This window comes from Triturus cristatus, chromosome 1_1 (assembly GCF_964204655.1).
Source record: "Triturus cristatus chromosome 1_1, aTriCri1.1, whole genome shotgun sequence".
Taxonomy (NCBI): Eukaryota; Metazoa; Chordata; class Amphibia; order Caudata; family Salamandridae; genus Triturus; species Triturus cristatus.
The window spans coordinates 900,943,596-900,958,355 of record NC_140579.1 but is presented as its reverse complement, the minus strand read 5'-3'; positions in this window follow the sequence as shown (position 1 = coordinate 900,958,355).

The following is a 14,760-nucleotide window of genomic DNA, read 5'->3' as shown; positions in this document are numbered from 1 at the left end:
GATCTTTACCCAGAGATTCTGAACTACTTCTACTGTATTCAGCGGGGCAGGCACATCTTCTGGTCACCATTGGACCGGATTGAAGGGATTATCTTTGCCTATTAACATTATCTCGGTCTCATCCATATTGCCTTTAAGATGACTAAGTCTCATCCATCGGATGACTTCTGTTAGACATTGCTTGAAGTTAAGCTCTGATTCATTAGAGTCTGTGTCTGAGACTAAGATCAATTGCGTGTCTTCCGCATAGGAGTTTGATTTAATGTCAAATAAGGATATTAATTAGATAAGTGGGGCCATATAGTAGTTGAACAAAAGAGGGCTAAGAGAAAATCCCTGTGGTCCACCCAAGGTGCTGGGGGGTCCAGTTGAGAGAAACGGTTCCTAAGGCACCTGTTTGTCTGAGGTTGGTAAGAACGGATTTTATCCAGGCTAAGGCGGTTTGAGATATGCCGCAGCTTTTCATGCGGGATAGAAGAATGCCATGAGAAAAGGTATCGAATGCGCAGACAGATATAATATCATCAGCATAGCATTCTTTCCTTTATCTAAGAATAGTTTCAATGTATACATAATTTCCATTAATGCAGATTTAGTTGAGTGCTTAGGATAGAAACCAGATTTGCGGGGTACAATATCCTGGACTCTTCTAGGAAGATAGTAAACTGTTAATACCCAGTCTTTCTACAATTTTCCCAAGAGTGGGTAATAGCGAAATGGGGCAGAGGTTAGAGAGCGTGGAAGGATCCATGACCTTATTTTTTTTTGAGCGGTTTCACAACTGCCATTTTTCATTCAGCAGGGACCGGCGCTGTGGCCAGTGACAAATGTATTATGTCGTTAATTACTGGTTTGACTATATCTATGATCTTATGAAGTACAGCAGGAGGTCATGCATAAAAGGGAAATCCAGATTTACACGAAAGAATACCTTGGTGTGACTGTTCCATCGCAATTCTGTTCAAAAACCTGGAGAGACCGTCCTGTGTAGGTGGGATCTGGCTCTAAATCTTGGAAAGGCATATGTAAGGCCCTTTATTCTTTTTGGATTTTAAGGATTTTTTCTTTTAAAAAAACATATCTGATCACATAGCATCTGTGACGGAGGAACATCCTTAACTAACATTTTTGGATTAGTAAAGGATTTTATAATTTTGAAAATCATTTTCTGATCCTGTTGAGCATCTATTTTTTTTACTGTTGTTTTTCTTTTGCTTGCTTGCTTTGTAGATACATTGTCCAACCTGTTTTAAAAAGATTTAGTTCTTTTACTTTGAAGATTCACACCTCTGTTCTTATTACTTGCACTGGAGGTGGAGATCTGCTAATGTCGGCGTATTCCAGGGAGCCGAGGTTTTAGATATTTGTTTCTTTGCAGTTTGCACTGTGGGAGCCAAGTCATTGCTGATCGTTGTAATCCATGCGTCAAAGCGCCAGGTATCATCCAAGGTATTTCCTGATAGAATGGGTGTAGATGCTCGTGCTATGTGAGGCACCTCTAGGTTCGCTATCATCTTAGCCCATTTGCGGCATGGCAATGAAACTGATGAGGTGTCAAAGCGCTTTTCGGCTGGTAGCACGCTACACCAGAACCCAAACAGGATTAATGGAGAATTAGTATACGGAAATATGAAATTAATTTGAGGGGTGGACATGTTAGTTTGTTAGTTGGATTGAAAAGGATGGTGGAGGAAAAGAAGAGGGAAGGGTCTAGAAAGTTTTTTTTTTTGGAGCTCATAGCAGTAGGAGAAGGTTTGGGATGAGTAAAGGGGCGGTGGAGGTGTAGAAGGGGAGGTGGAGGTGTAGAAGCCAAGAGAGAATTGACAGAAAGAGGGATACATATGAAGCATATAGCAAGACTGAGGATGAATGAGAGAAAGCAAGACATTCCACACATTATTATTTCGTCTGCTCAGCTCTTGCTTGGACTCTTAGAGACAAGCTGGAGCACTGGCCGGTCTCTGGCTTGCCTCTGCATTGATTCTCTGGCCCGCCTCTGCGTTGATTCTCTAGCTCGCCCACCTCTACTTCGCACCTTACCTACCTAAATGCTTGAATCCCCAAGTCAATGTTAACTGAAATACCAATAGTATAGTTGAGAAGAGAGTGCTTGTGGTGGAGGGGGTGCACAAAGCCTCCACAGACATGGCATTTGAAGAAGAGTGCCCTTTTTGACATGGTCAGCCCCACTTTTTGCTCACTGGTACTGATGGTGTTGATTGGTAAGTGCACTGGGACCCTGCTAACTAGACCCCGGTGCCACAGTTCTTTCCCTAAAAAGAAGAAACATGATCAACTGTAACAAATAGGTTATTACCTGTCGGTGTAGTTTTGTAGCTTGAAGACTTTCTGGATTCACTATGCTGTGCATTATTCTGCCATCTAGTGGTTGGGTCCGGAATTGTTGTCTTTTTTTTTTCCGTGGCCCAGATGGGTGTCGACATACCACAATTTGGTGTCCTTCGAGACGTCAACGTACTTCGTCCGGAAGCTCCCACCTTTGGTCGCCATCTTCAGATTCTTTTTTCCGCCGTTAGGTCTGGATCGTTACCGAACAGTTCCAGAAATTTGGAGAGAGAATCGATGAAAATAGCAGAAAAACTACGAAAATCACAGTTTTCAACACACCCGACTACAGGTCAAGTAACCCCGACGACGAAGGAGAAGGTTTTCAGCCGAGATCTCGGCGTTCAACTCAAAATGCGCACACAGGGGGCTCCCTGAGCGCGGGGATGGACAAAACTCCTTTCAAGTTTTGCACCAATTGCCACCCACAAATACGCCCAGAAGGACCAGCATCCAGTCTGCAACTTCTGCCTGCCGCTCGACCACAGCAGCGAGGACTGCAAGGCATGCTCGGCGTTCACAACCAAGACCCTCAGAGTAAGAGAGAGGCAGAGAAGGGTGAACTACACTACGTAGGGGCAGGGGCCACCTCCATCGCTCCGAGACTTGGGCCTCTCCATTGGAGAGGAGGACAACATCGCAGAAGGACTGGAGGAATGCACTGTCATCGAATTCCAAAAGAAAACGTCGAAGGAGGTAAGAGAGTTGTCAAGATTCACTATGCACAGCATAGTGAATCCAGAAACATTCACGCTGCAAAACCCAACTGGCAAAGACGTTAGCACCCAGGCAAATCCCTGGTAAATGGTACCAATGGTAGCCAACGAAGGGGTACTAAAGAAGATCCCTATGGGCTGCAGCATGTATTATGCCACCCAACGGGACCCTCACAAATACTGCACATACTGCCATTGCAGGATGCATGAAATGGTGCAAGCCATTTTCGGAAACACGACATGGCACGCTCACTGTGTGCCAGGCCCAAAGACAATGCATGTACTATATGCAAATAACCCCCTACAGTAGGCCTTGGAGCCCTAAGGCAGGGTGCACTATATTACATGTGAGGACATATCTGCATGAGCAGATCTGCCCCTGTGATAGCTAGTTCCACTACTAGATATTGCACATGATCAGGGAAGTCACCTTAAAGGCATGTACTGGAAACTGGTCATTACGAGTTACCCAGCTACATGGCTTCACTGAAACCTATGATGGTAGGTATCAAATATCTTGTCTTGATAAATCGGTACTGATGCCAGTATTGGATTTATGAAGATGTACACCCAGAAGGAACCTTAGGGGTACCCCCTGAAACCTAATAGTTTTCTAGTGTGCTGGCTGACCCCTATCGTCCAGCCTGCCACCAGAAACTAGTTTCTGACCCCCTGGAGGTAAGCCGGCGCTCTCAGAGGCCAGAAACAATGACTGCTCTGGAGGAAGGTGTTCACACCTCCTCCAGCAGGATGGCTAGTGATTTAGCATACCAGGGCCAGAGGATTCAAAGCCAATGCGCCTTAGAGATGCAACCCTGGCTTGCCCCAGTCCTGGTGAACTCCATCCCCAGCAGGAAGCTTATTTGGCATCAGACCAGGTGGGCAAATTAGCTAGTCAGAAGGCATGTCACACTTGCAGGCTGGGCACACCCCTAAGGTGGGCCACCTGAAGTGGACAGTCAAGGAAGGGTTTCACCATCTTGTTTTTGGTGAAACTAGGAGTTCTGGGTCAGGATTATGTCCACTCTCAACAGGAAGTGGACATATAGGGGGTGTAGTCACCCCGAAGGTAAGTAGCCCATTGGCTACTAACCTATTCTTCCCCTTTAAAGCCCCTAGAGACAGACAGTATTTAGGGTCTGCCTGACACTATGAACTCAGATTAGTCTACCTGAGAACAGAAGGAGGACAAAGAACAGCCAACAAAGCAAGAACTGTGGACCAGCACTGCAACAGGTGCCAGACCCTGCCTGGCTGTTGCTCTCCCAATAATTGCAAGTAACAACGCATCCTGTCACTGAACAGCCTCCTTAAACCCTTGGAGCACTATTCAGTACTTTGACAACCAAGCAGCATCTCCCTTGTGGTGGAGGAGCCACCTCCCTGCATCTGCAGGCACTAACCACATCTTCCTGGTACACCGTTTTGCTGACCATCAGGTCCACACAGGGAGCAAATCGCCAGGAGGAGGTCATAGAGAGTACAGGAGGTCAGTCCTGTTGCTTAACCAAGTCCAGAGATGCTGAGCATTTCCGGAGCCTACCTGCATCAATACCTGGGGTACCGAAGCCCTTGCAAGCACCAAAGCGTGTTGTGTGGCAGGCTGGCAGTCTTGTTTTCTCCCCCTCTCCAGGTCAGCGAAACCATGTGAGAGCCTCCGACTCGAGCGACCCACTGGATAAAACATATCGGCACCCAAGACCCCCATCCCCGCCTGGGTCCACATAAAACAATGGTGCCTCCGTGCTCTAGAGAACCTCAGAAGAAAAGCCCCTGTGGGTTCTGCGGATTGGTCCCTCACTCCCTACTTGCAGCCTTTCTTTTTGCAGGTACTTCTCCACTGACTTTACAGCATAGCGCTCAAGACTACCAACACAACCAGCAACTCTGCACCCAGACATACAAGGGCAGGTAAACCCGAACTGCTGGTGGTTGTGTGGACCTTGGACCCTAAGCTCATAAGTTCAGGAGAGGAAACCTGAAAACAGTTTGCAAGTGTTTCAATGCAGTGTAGGTTTCTTCCTTCGGATAACATTACCACTGTGAGGATCGTATCCCAAAACCATTAATTGAGCATTTTACTCTAAAAATCTAATGTACAATAGTACTTACCTAATCCCAATGATCTTGGTGTCTAATATTATATCAAAATCTGTTTGTTTTATAAATTGATCTTGGATTTATTTTTGAGTATGACTGAGAAGGTGGCTCTTTCTGCATGTTAAGCACCCCTCCCCCCATTTTGCCTGGTTTTGATGTGGTTTCAATTGTAGTGCACAGGGTCCCTGCCAACCAGGATCCCTGTGCTAGTGTTTCTTCCCCATAACAAATCCACAATTAGAACATCCGCCCCCTGTATGTCCCTAGTAAATGGTACCCTGAGTACCTAAGGCCAGGGAGCTGAAAAGGGTCCCCTGCTACTCCCCTCACTGGGACCATGCCACTGCCCTTGCAGCTTGAATGCCCATGTGAGGTAGAAAACAACAAAGTCTACATGGCACCCTGCCTGGGTGTCATACCAGAAAACATTGCCTGAAGGTATAGGTAAGTCACCACTCTAGCAGCCCTAAGGCAAGATGCAAGATACCACAGGTGAGGGCCTATCTGCAGGAGCAGATATGGCCCTACAATATTTGGGCCCACTCCTGTAGGAAAGTGCTTCTTTTTGAATGGTTCCCCCCCACTTTTTGCCTAATGTTGATGTACTTTGAATGTGCCCTGGGTTCCTGCCAACCAGGTACCCAGGGCCTGTGTTATACAGTTGAAAAACACAATTGGCAACTCTTTGGCCACATGCAAGTCCCTAGTAAAACTAACCTCCAAGATGATGCCCAAAATGGTAAACTGGACAGTTAGCTGTCAAAAGGCTTTTGACACCCTGAAAGAGGCAATGTACTCAGCAACAATTCTCAAAGCTCCAGACTATACCAAGCAGTTCATTGTGCAAACTGATGCCTCTGAGCTAGGGATAGGAGCGGTCCTATCCCAGACCAATGATGAAGGCCAAGACCAACCTGTTGCTTTTATAAGCAGGAGACTATTCCCCAGGGAGCAGCGTTGGAGTGCCATTGAGAGGGAGGCATTTGCTGTGTTTTGGTCCCTGAAGAAGCGGAGACCATTCTTGTGTGGTACTCACTTCCTAGTTCAAACTGACCACAGACCTCTCAAATGCCTAACGCAAATCAAAGGTGAAAATCCTAAACTTTGCGGTGGTCCATCTCCCTACAGCGAATGGACATTATACTGGAACATAGATCTGGGACTGCCCATGCCAATGCAGATGGACTTTCCAGGTTCCTCCACTTAGACAATGAAGACTCTAGGGAAAGGTTAGTATCATCCTCATTCGTTGGGTGGGGGTGGAGTAAGAAAGTGGCCTCTTTTTGCATTGTTGCCCCCACTTTTTGCCAAACTGCTGATGTACTTTGAGTGTGCCCTGGGTTCCTGCCAAAGAGGCACCCAGGGCCTATGTTCTTTCCCTAAAACGGTATTAAAACAAAACCCAGCTGGCACTCTTTGGCCACAGGCCAGTCCCTTGTAAATGGTACCATAGGTACCAAGGGCACTGTGGCCAGAGAAGGCCTCTAGGGCTGCAGCACTTATTGTGCCACCCTCAGAAGCCCTGTACCTATACACACACAAACTACCATTGCAAGCTGCGTGTTTTGGTGCAGAACAAAGTGAAGAGTCGATATGGCACACATCCCTGTGTGCCATGCCTACAATCTACTGCCCTGGCATAGGTAAGCCACCCCTCTAGCTAAGTGCACTATACCAGTGGTGAGGGTGCAGGTGCATGAGCCCTGTGCCCCTACAGTGTCTAAGTCCATTCTTAGACATTTTAAGTGCAGTAATGCAATAAAGCGTATATGGTCTGGGAGTTTGCCATTACGAACTCCACAGCACCATAATGGCTTTACTGAAAACTGGGAAGTTTGGTATCAAACTTCTCAGCCCATTAAACCCACACTCATGCCAGTGTGGAATTTAATGAAAAAATGCACTCAGGGGGAGCGTGGCCGAGCAAGATGGCCGAGCGGTCGTAGCCCGACTCGGCTCCCGGCCCGCGTCTGTTTCTCGGGATCCCAGCTGCTGTAAAATTGATTCTGCGACAGCTTACCGGTCAAGGCACATCAGAGAACTGTGACCGGGACTACAACGACGCCATTTCAGGCACCTCTGCACTGGGCGATCTTGGAGCCTTGTGGGGCTGCCTGTAGGGCTCTTGCAAAATGGCGCCCGCCAGCTACGTGACTCACGGAGGCTGCTGTTCCTGAATGAGGCACAGGGAGGACCCGCTGCTGGATGAAGATACCGTTGGATCTGGTGAGAGGCCCTCCTGATATCATCTGTGGCTGCAACACCCGAGGGGTCCGCAGAGTGTAACACGGAGCCGCGGCGCGGCCCTTTGGGATGAGACAGCGCGACGGGGGCAAGACTGGCGGTCTTCCACCTTTTAACATCCATATCAGCTGCAGAGTGAAAGACAGCTCTCCAGGTATGAGGGGACTGCGGCTGGAGAGCCCCTGGAGTAGCTCTGTGCCTGACCTTAAGATGGCGCCCGATGCAGGGACGATCCTGTCCACTGTGGGTCAGTCCTCCATACTCTAGGCTCTCCCCACAATGTTGGCTGCGCCTCCATGCCTAGGATCGACATGAATTGCCTCACCCTATCTTCCATGCACACTCGGAAGGGATATCTGGAATGAGCGGCGCCTTGCGATACTACATCTGCTTTTGTTGCAGGAATAGCTGCGGGGCTTGCACTGCACTGCAGAGCTCATTTCTCACAAGGAACACACCCTCGAGGCCTGGAGAGGGACAATAGGGAGCGGGGGGACTCGCCCGAATGCCGCCGAAGAGGGCACTATCCAAGGTCTCTAACAAAGTTTCAAACTTCTTTCCTCCCGAGACTAGTCGGCACCCGGAGGACCGTGAAGACCCTACAGACGCCATGCCCCTCACGAAAGACGCTTCATGGCTTCCCTAAGAGACTTTAAATCAGAAATGCGGGCAGAGCTTAGCCAGGACATTAAGGCTTCCATTGAGCAGTTGAGGGCAGATCTCAATGGCCGCCTAGTCACGCTGCAGCAGGACGTGGACTCGGTGGGCACTAGGGTGGTAGACTTGGAGACACAGACCCAGGATGTAGCACAGAAAACCTCTGCTGTGCATGACCACATACGCGATCTCCAAAACCAACTCTACCTTGCCCAATTGAAAACCGAGGATTTGGAAAATAGGGCGAGACGGGATAACATCAGACTCTGAGACTTGGAGGAAGGAGCGGAAGGGCCAGATCTTATGGCTTTTCTCGAGGGTCTGTTTGCTGAGATATTAAGCCCAAAAATACTCAAGATTAAATTTGCGCGCGCGCACCGTATTGGAGGTCCACTCACTGGGGAACGGAGGAGGACATGGGACGTACTTGTTAAGTTCCATTCTTACAAAGTAAAAGAAGAGATCCTCCAGGCCGCCCGGAAAAAGAGCTCCATTTTCTTCCAGGGTCTCACGTGCAGCGTCTATCAAGACCTGGCTCCTGCCACCTTGGCGAGACGCCAACAGTTCAGGCCCATCACTTCCAAGCTCCGTGAAGTACATGTTCGTTATCGCTGGACCTATTCCTTTGGCCTAAGTTTCGAATATAACAATAAGCAACGCCATGTCACTGAGTTGGCAGGGGGCCTGAAGCTGCTGGGCCTCCCTCCTGCCGAATCTGAGACACCGCGAGACGCGCCCGGCGGGGGGGAGCTATCTGGAGGTCATACAGGCACTGAGGCACCACGATGGACCACCAGTCCGAAGGGAGGCCACAAGTAACCTTGGGAAGCAGCAATGATTCAAGGAGGACCCCACACCATTGTTGTCGCGCTCTCTACTGCGCCGCGACAGACGGCCTAGATATAATGCCATCACCGGAATGGGAATCTCCCTGGTTTGGGGTGCCTGGTCCTCGTTGCTCGAGAGGTCACCACTTTGCGCACATTTACCCCAGATCTCATGCCTCAGACACCTGCCTTCATAACGGGGTACTTCACGGATGGCTCTAGAGATGAACAGGATCGACCAGTGCTACTTAACAGATTTTCCGGCTAAGCGATCTGCAATTTTGAGGACTTCCGAGATGGTAGCGGCCAGGATCACTGGTCATGCCATCCGAACACCCACCTGAGTGGGTGGTTTCACCTACAGTCGAGAATCCATCTTCCACTCGACGCTTGTTCCTGTTGGTATTGTTGGGGACTATGTTTTTCCTTTTTCTTTCAGGGGTTCTGGGAGGGGGTGGGTTCTGGATGTGGTGGTGGCATTTTCTGTTCAATCAACACATGGAGGAGAGGGCAAATGTTGCTAGTCTACTGCAGATTCCGGGGGTCACTTCCCCCACAAGGTTGGATAGACAAGCGCGAAGGTGCGACGATAGGCGAGGGAGGAGGGGGCACCACTGGGAAAGATGGTAATCGCTATAGCCTCGTGAAACGTTAGGGTCCTCAATTCCCTTCAGAAGAGACAAAAGGTTTGTAAGTATATCATAGACCATCATTTTGATATAGTGGCACTCCAAGAGACACACCAGAAAGCTGACGAATTACGACTCAAACACAAATCATATCCACTTATTTACAGATCCTCAGCACATACTGTAAGAAAGTGGCTCTGTATATACTGAACCAAAGTAAGGTTCAGTGTGCACAGAGTCCACAGTCCCCAGAGGTTTGGCAGAGGCTAAAGTTAGATATAACCTTACTCTCTAAAGTGGTAGCTTGGTCGAGCAGTAAGGCAGTATCAGAGGACAGTGTAAAGCATGTGCTGTACAAACTCAGTCAGCAAATGGTCTCACACACAAAAGAACTGAACTCTAGGCCAATGGTTTGTATATAGAAATATATAGTTTTATTTCAGAACCACAAGTAGGTATCAAATTAAACTTTCTCAGAATGAGATGCTTTAAATACTTTCAATATGCAATAGACTTTTGAATGCAATAGTTAGTTGTTGCAATAGGCAACATAATTCAAACACAATTATAACATTGAGCTCAATGGGACTTTTAAGTAAATGCAATTTCAGTTCCTTAACGTATGATTTTCTTACTCAGGGTTGGATCCTGGATTCAACCCTGGTGCATTTCCTGTAAACAGTTGAAAGAAATCGGTTTTGTTACACAGGCGATTTTTAAGGAATATTTGTAAGTTTCAAAAATCGACACAGAAGAATTTCTGGCAAAAACCAGGCAATGTTATCCTATGAAGGAAAATCAAGTTATCGGTAAGTACGGTTGTAATTACTTTTCAGGGTCAGTGCTGGGCACCAAGATCCAGCACTGGGATTTCTCCTGGTAACAGGTGAGTAATTTCGTTTTCGTTGATCGGCTGTTTTTTAGTGAATATTTAAAGTTTCAAAACTCGACACAGAAGAATTTCCAAGTGAAACCAGTCAATGCTACCCTATGGAGGAAAAGTGAGTTATCGGCTTTTGGGTAAGTACTCGACTGGCAGAGTTAAGGTTCTGGGCATAGACTCAGGGGTCTCCCAGGGTCAGGTAAGTACAGTTGTTACACCCTCAGCGGCACAGGGGCAGCCGGGTGCAGAGAGAGTTAGGCCCAATGTTAGCCTATGGCGGGCAGGGGGCCATTGGTTGGTGGCTGCTAGTAGGCAGGCCACTCGGCTGTGGGAGCTGGGCTCCTGGTCACTTACTCAGGGCAAGTGGGGAAGTAGATTAGGATAGATGCTGCACTCCCAGGGGAACTCAGGCGGATGGGTGCAGGGTGCTTTTGAGCCGTCGGGCGCTCAATGGATTTCAATGGAGAAGCTACAAGACGAACAAAGGCTGCAAGCTCGGGGACGAAGATTCTTCAGGTGCGACCACCACTTCGAGAAGTAATCTGGGAAGCTGTAGGTTAGGTAGGCACCCAGGAGCTGGGCACAGCGGGCCGCAGGGCACCGGGTGCAGGGGTGTCTTTTCGCGTCGGAAAATCTTAACCTCAGCTTGTCGCGATTGGAGTGGTTCCTGGTTCTGAGGCTGCAGGCATCGTCAGGAGCGTCAAGGGGAGTCCTTGGGTGCTGGATTCTTGGTCACAGTCACCGGGGGGACGTCCTCGGGGTCGTTGTCCACTCCGGCACAGGCCAGGCTTGGCGGGTGCAGAGTGTGCAGGAGTCGCGGTTCCTGGCTGGCACCAGGGGTTTGTTACTTGCTTTGAGCAGAACCACTGCTCGTGGGAGTCCCAGTCTTTTAGAGTCACAAGGCAGTCAGGTCGTCCTGGGTTTTCGAGGTTGCTGACTACTGGAGACGCCAGGTTTTAGCAGGAGCAGGTTCCAGGGTCGACAAGCCTGTAGGGCTGGGCCAAGTCAGTTGGTGTCGTCCTCTTGTTAGCAGCTGCACGGCAGGTCTTCTGTCTTCTTGTTCTTCTTGCTTGTTTCGGATTCGGGATCTGAGGAAGGAAGGTTCAGGGTGCCCCTAAATACTAAATTTAGGGGCGTTACAGGTAGGTAAAGGGCATGGACCAATGGGTCCCTTCCCTGGGGTGGGTACACCCCCTATCCTGGCACTCTTCAGTGGGAGGGGGGCAGGAGCCTAGTCCTGATTGGGCAGGGCTCCCCATCTTCAAGATGGCGAGAGCCCGGAGATGTGCTTCACCTCGCCTCCCCCACCTGAGGGGTGGGGTTGGCAGAGGCTGGCACACCCCCTTTCCTCCCTTGGGGTTTCCCACCAGTCTTCTCGCCAGAGTGGGGGTCAGAACCGGTGGGGGCCAGTTGCAGAGTACAGCAAGTGGCCTGGAGAAGCTCACAAAGGCGGCACATGCCTTTGAAGCTTCCCCTGCCCATCCTGGGGGAGAAGACCTAGCACCTCACTCAGGATGTGCCTTGTTGCAGGCCCAGGAGAGTGGATGGCTCTCCTACCCAGGGGTCCAGCAGCATGTCTGCTGGGTGGCAGCCTACGCAGCCTCTCAGATAGGACGTGGATTGTGGGTTAAGTTCATGGGGCAACTCTAAGATGCCCTCTGTCATGCATCTTACATTAAATCCCACACTGGCATCAGAGTGGCTTTAATGTGCTGAGAAGTTTGATATCAAACTTCTCAGTCTTCAGTACAGCCATCATGGTGCTGTGTAGTTCGTGATGACGACCTCCCAGCACCATATACTCTTAATGGCAGCACAGCACTTACAGTCCCCAGGAATGGTCCTGGGTACTGTAGGGGTACAGGGCTCATGCACCTGTACCCACACCACTGGCATACGGCACCCAGCTAGAGGGGGTGATTGAGTTATGCCAGTGTGTGTTGTGGGCATGGCACACAGGGATGTGTGCCATGTCGACTCTGATTTGTTCTGCACCAAGACACTCAGCCTGCAAAGGCAGTGTGTGTGTGTCAGGGTACAGGGCCTCTAAGGGTGGCACAATAAGTGCTGCAGTCCTTAGGGGCCTTCTCGGGTCACAGGGCCCTGGGTACCATTTACCAGGGGCTGACATGTGGCCAGAGTGCCAATTGGGTTTAGGCTTCATGCAGTTTTAGGGAAGGAACACAGGCCCTGGGCACCTGATTTGCAGGAACCTAGGGCACACTCAGTCAAAGTACATCAGCAATTCAGCAAAACATAGGGGCATACCATGCAAGAAAGATGGCACTTTCTCACACATGCTAAGCACAGGGGGGTGGCACTGCTGTTCCATGCCTTCATGAAATTCCAACCGTTAGATATTCAGTCAGATAGGGAAGGAAGGATGGTCATGGTGAAGGGCACTCTGAGGGGCACACTCTGCACTTTGATAGCAGCATATGCACCGAACACGGGTCAGACAAGTTTTTTTGAACACCCTACTCGATAAAATGGAGCACTTTGTGGAGGGCCCGACGATTCTCTTAGGGGATTTCAATCTCACCGGGCAGCCTGAAATCGACAGTACCCACTCTCACAGATCCGAAACGGGATCCTTCTCTGCAGACATTAAACAAAGACTGCACAACTTTGGTCTGCGGGATGCCTGGCGCACCTTGTTACCCCAATCAAGAGATTATACATTTTATTCACACATGCACCACACATACTCCTGATTGGACTATATTTTTATCAATCAACGACTAGTGGGTAAGCTTACGGAGGCTAAGATCTTCCCCCTCGCTGTCTCGGATCATTGTCCCCTATCAGTATGCTCACAGTGGAGCTCTTCCCCGACTTCCACTCTTAAATGGTGTAGGAGAGTAGGGTCTGCTTTCTATGTTCATCCCCACTTTTTGCTTTTGCTTTACTGGTTTTCGACTTAGATGTGGCTGTGGGCCTGCTAATCAGACCCACAGCCCTGCTGTTCTCTCTCTAAATTAATACTATGTACTTTAGGTGCATAACCCAATTGGATAGGATCACCTTATTGGCCCCTGTACAGTGTACCTTAGGTACCCAGGGCATAGGTGTACCCTAGGCCTACCAGGGGCTGCAGCATGTATTATGCAACCCCTGGCCTGGCCTTTCATTATGACACAACTGGCTGATCACTCAGCTGGGGCAAGGTCGTGTAATCACCCCTTGCTTAGGTGTAGTATTCCTATACCTACCTTATATATAGACACATGTGTACCTATCACCACTCCTATGGCAGGCCTTAACAATCCTGGAGGCAGAGTGCTTGGTAACATGTGAGATAGTGCTCTAGCATGAGCTGAGCCTGTCTGCAGCTTTCGGAACCATGTCCTTATAGCTGTTCTATGATATAGCCTACCATATACTCTTAAAGTGCCTTATAATCTTAAACGGTTATGGTAACTATGGTTTGGCTTTATCAAAACATGTCGTGTAAGGTGTCTAACACTTTGGAATAATACCCCCATCCCATTTCTGGTGATGAGGATATTATCCCTCCCTTCTAGAGGGAGAAGACATGTTGAAACCTACTTACCCGGTTAAAGATAACCAGAGCCCCAGCATCACAAAATGGATGCTGCTGCCACGACACAAGTCTGACCTCCTGCTGCTGGGAGTGATCCCGGCACGGGAGGCTTGGACAATAGGTTTCCTGCCTTGGGAGGTGCGAGCACCACCCCAGACAGGCCTTAGTGTATTGGGGCAGGGAGGGATGAAAGAAACGAGACACTGCCTGGGGCACACAAGGTGTCCCATGCATAGTCCAGTTCAAACCGGTGCTGGGGCACTCCAGCCCCAGTCCGGGCGCGAAACTGGACAAAGGGAAGGGGGTGTAACCACCCCCCTCCCAGGTCCCACCCATAAGGCGTGACCTAGCAGGCAACCCAGCCCCCCAGATTAGTATAAGAGTGGTAGCTGGGCCCCAGGAGATTAGATTATCCTGAACCTGCAACTTGAACAGAAACTCTGGACCTTCGACATTCGACGAAAGAAGAAGACTGAAGAATCTCCCTTGTGGCCAAGGAGTGGCTACCCAGTGCAAACAGGCACCATCAAGAGACTTACCCTTTGCTTTGCTGAAGTTCTTCAAGGGACCAATTGCAGAGGCCGAGCAGAGCCTTGACTTCCAGACTTCTCCGACCCTGATCCACATCCACAGCCGAGCTGAGATCCGTGAAGGTGACGAGAGACGTGGAACCGGCTACCTGGGAAAAGTGGCAAGTATCTTCCAGCGCAGCTTCTGAGGCACCCTCGAAGTTGTGCACCGGGGATTGAGAAGCCCCAACCCCAAGCACCATCTGCACCGAAGATCAGCCCCCCACACTCCACGAGTCTTGCGT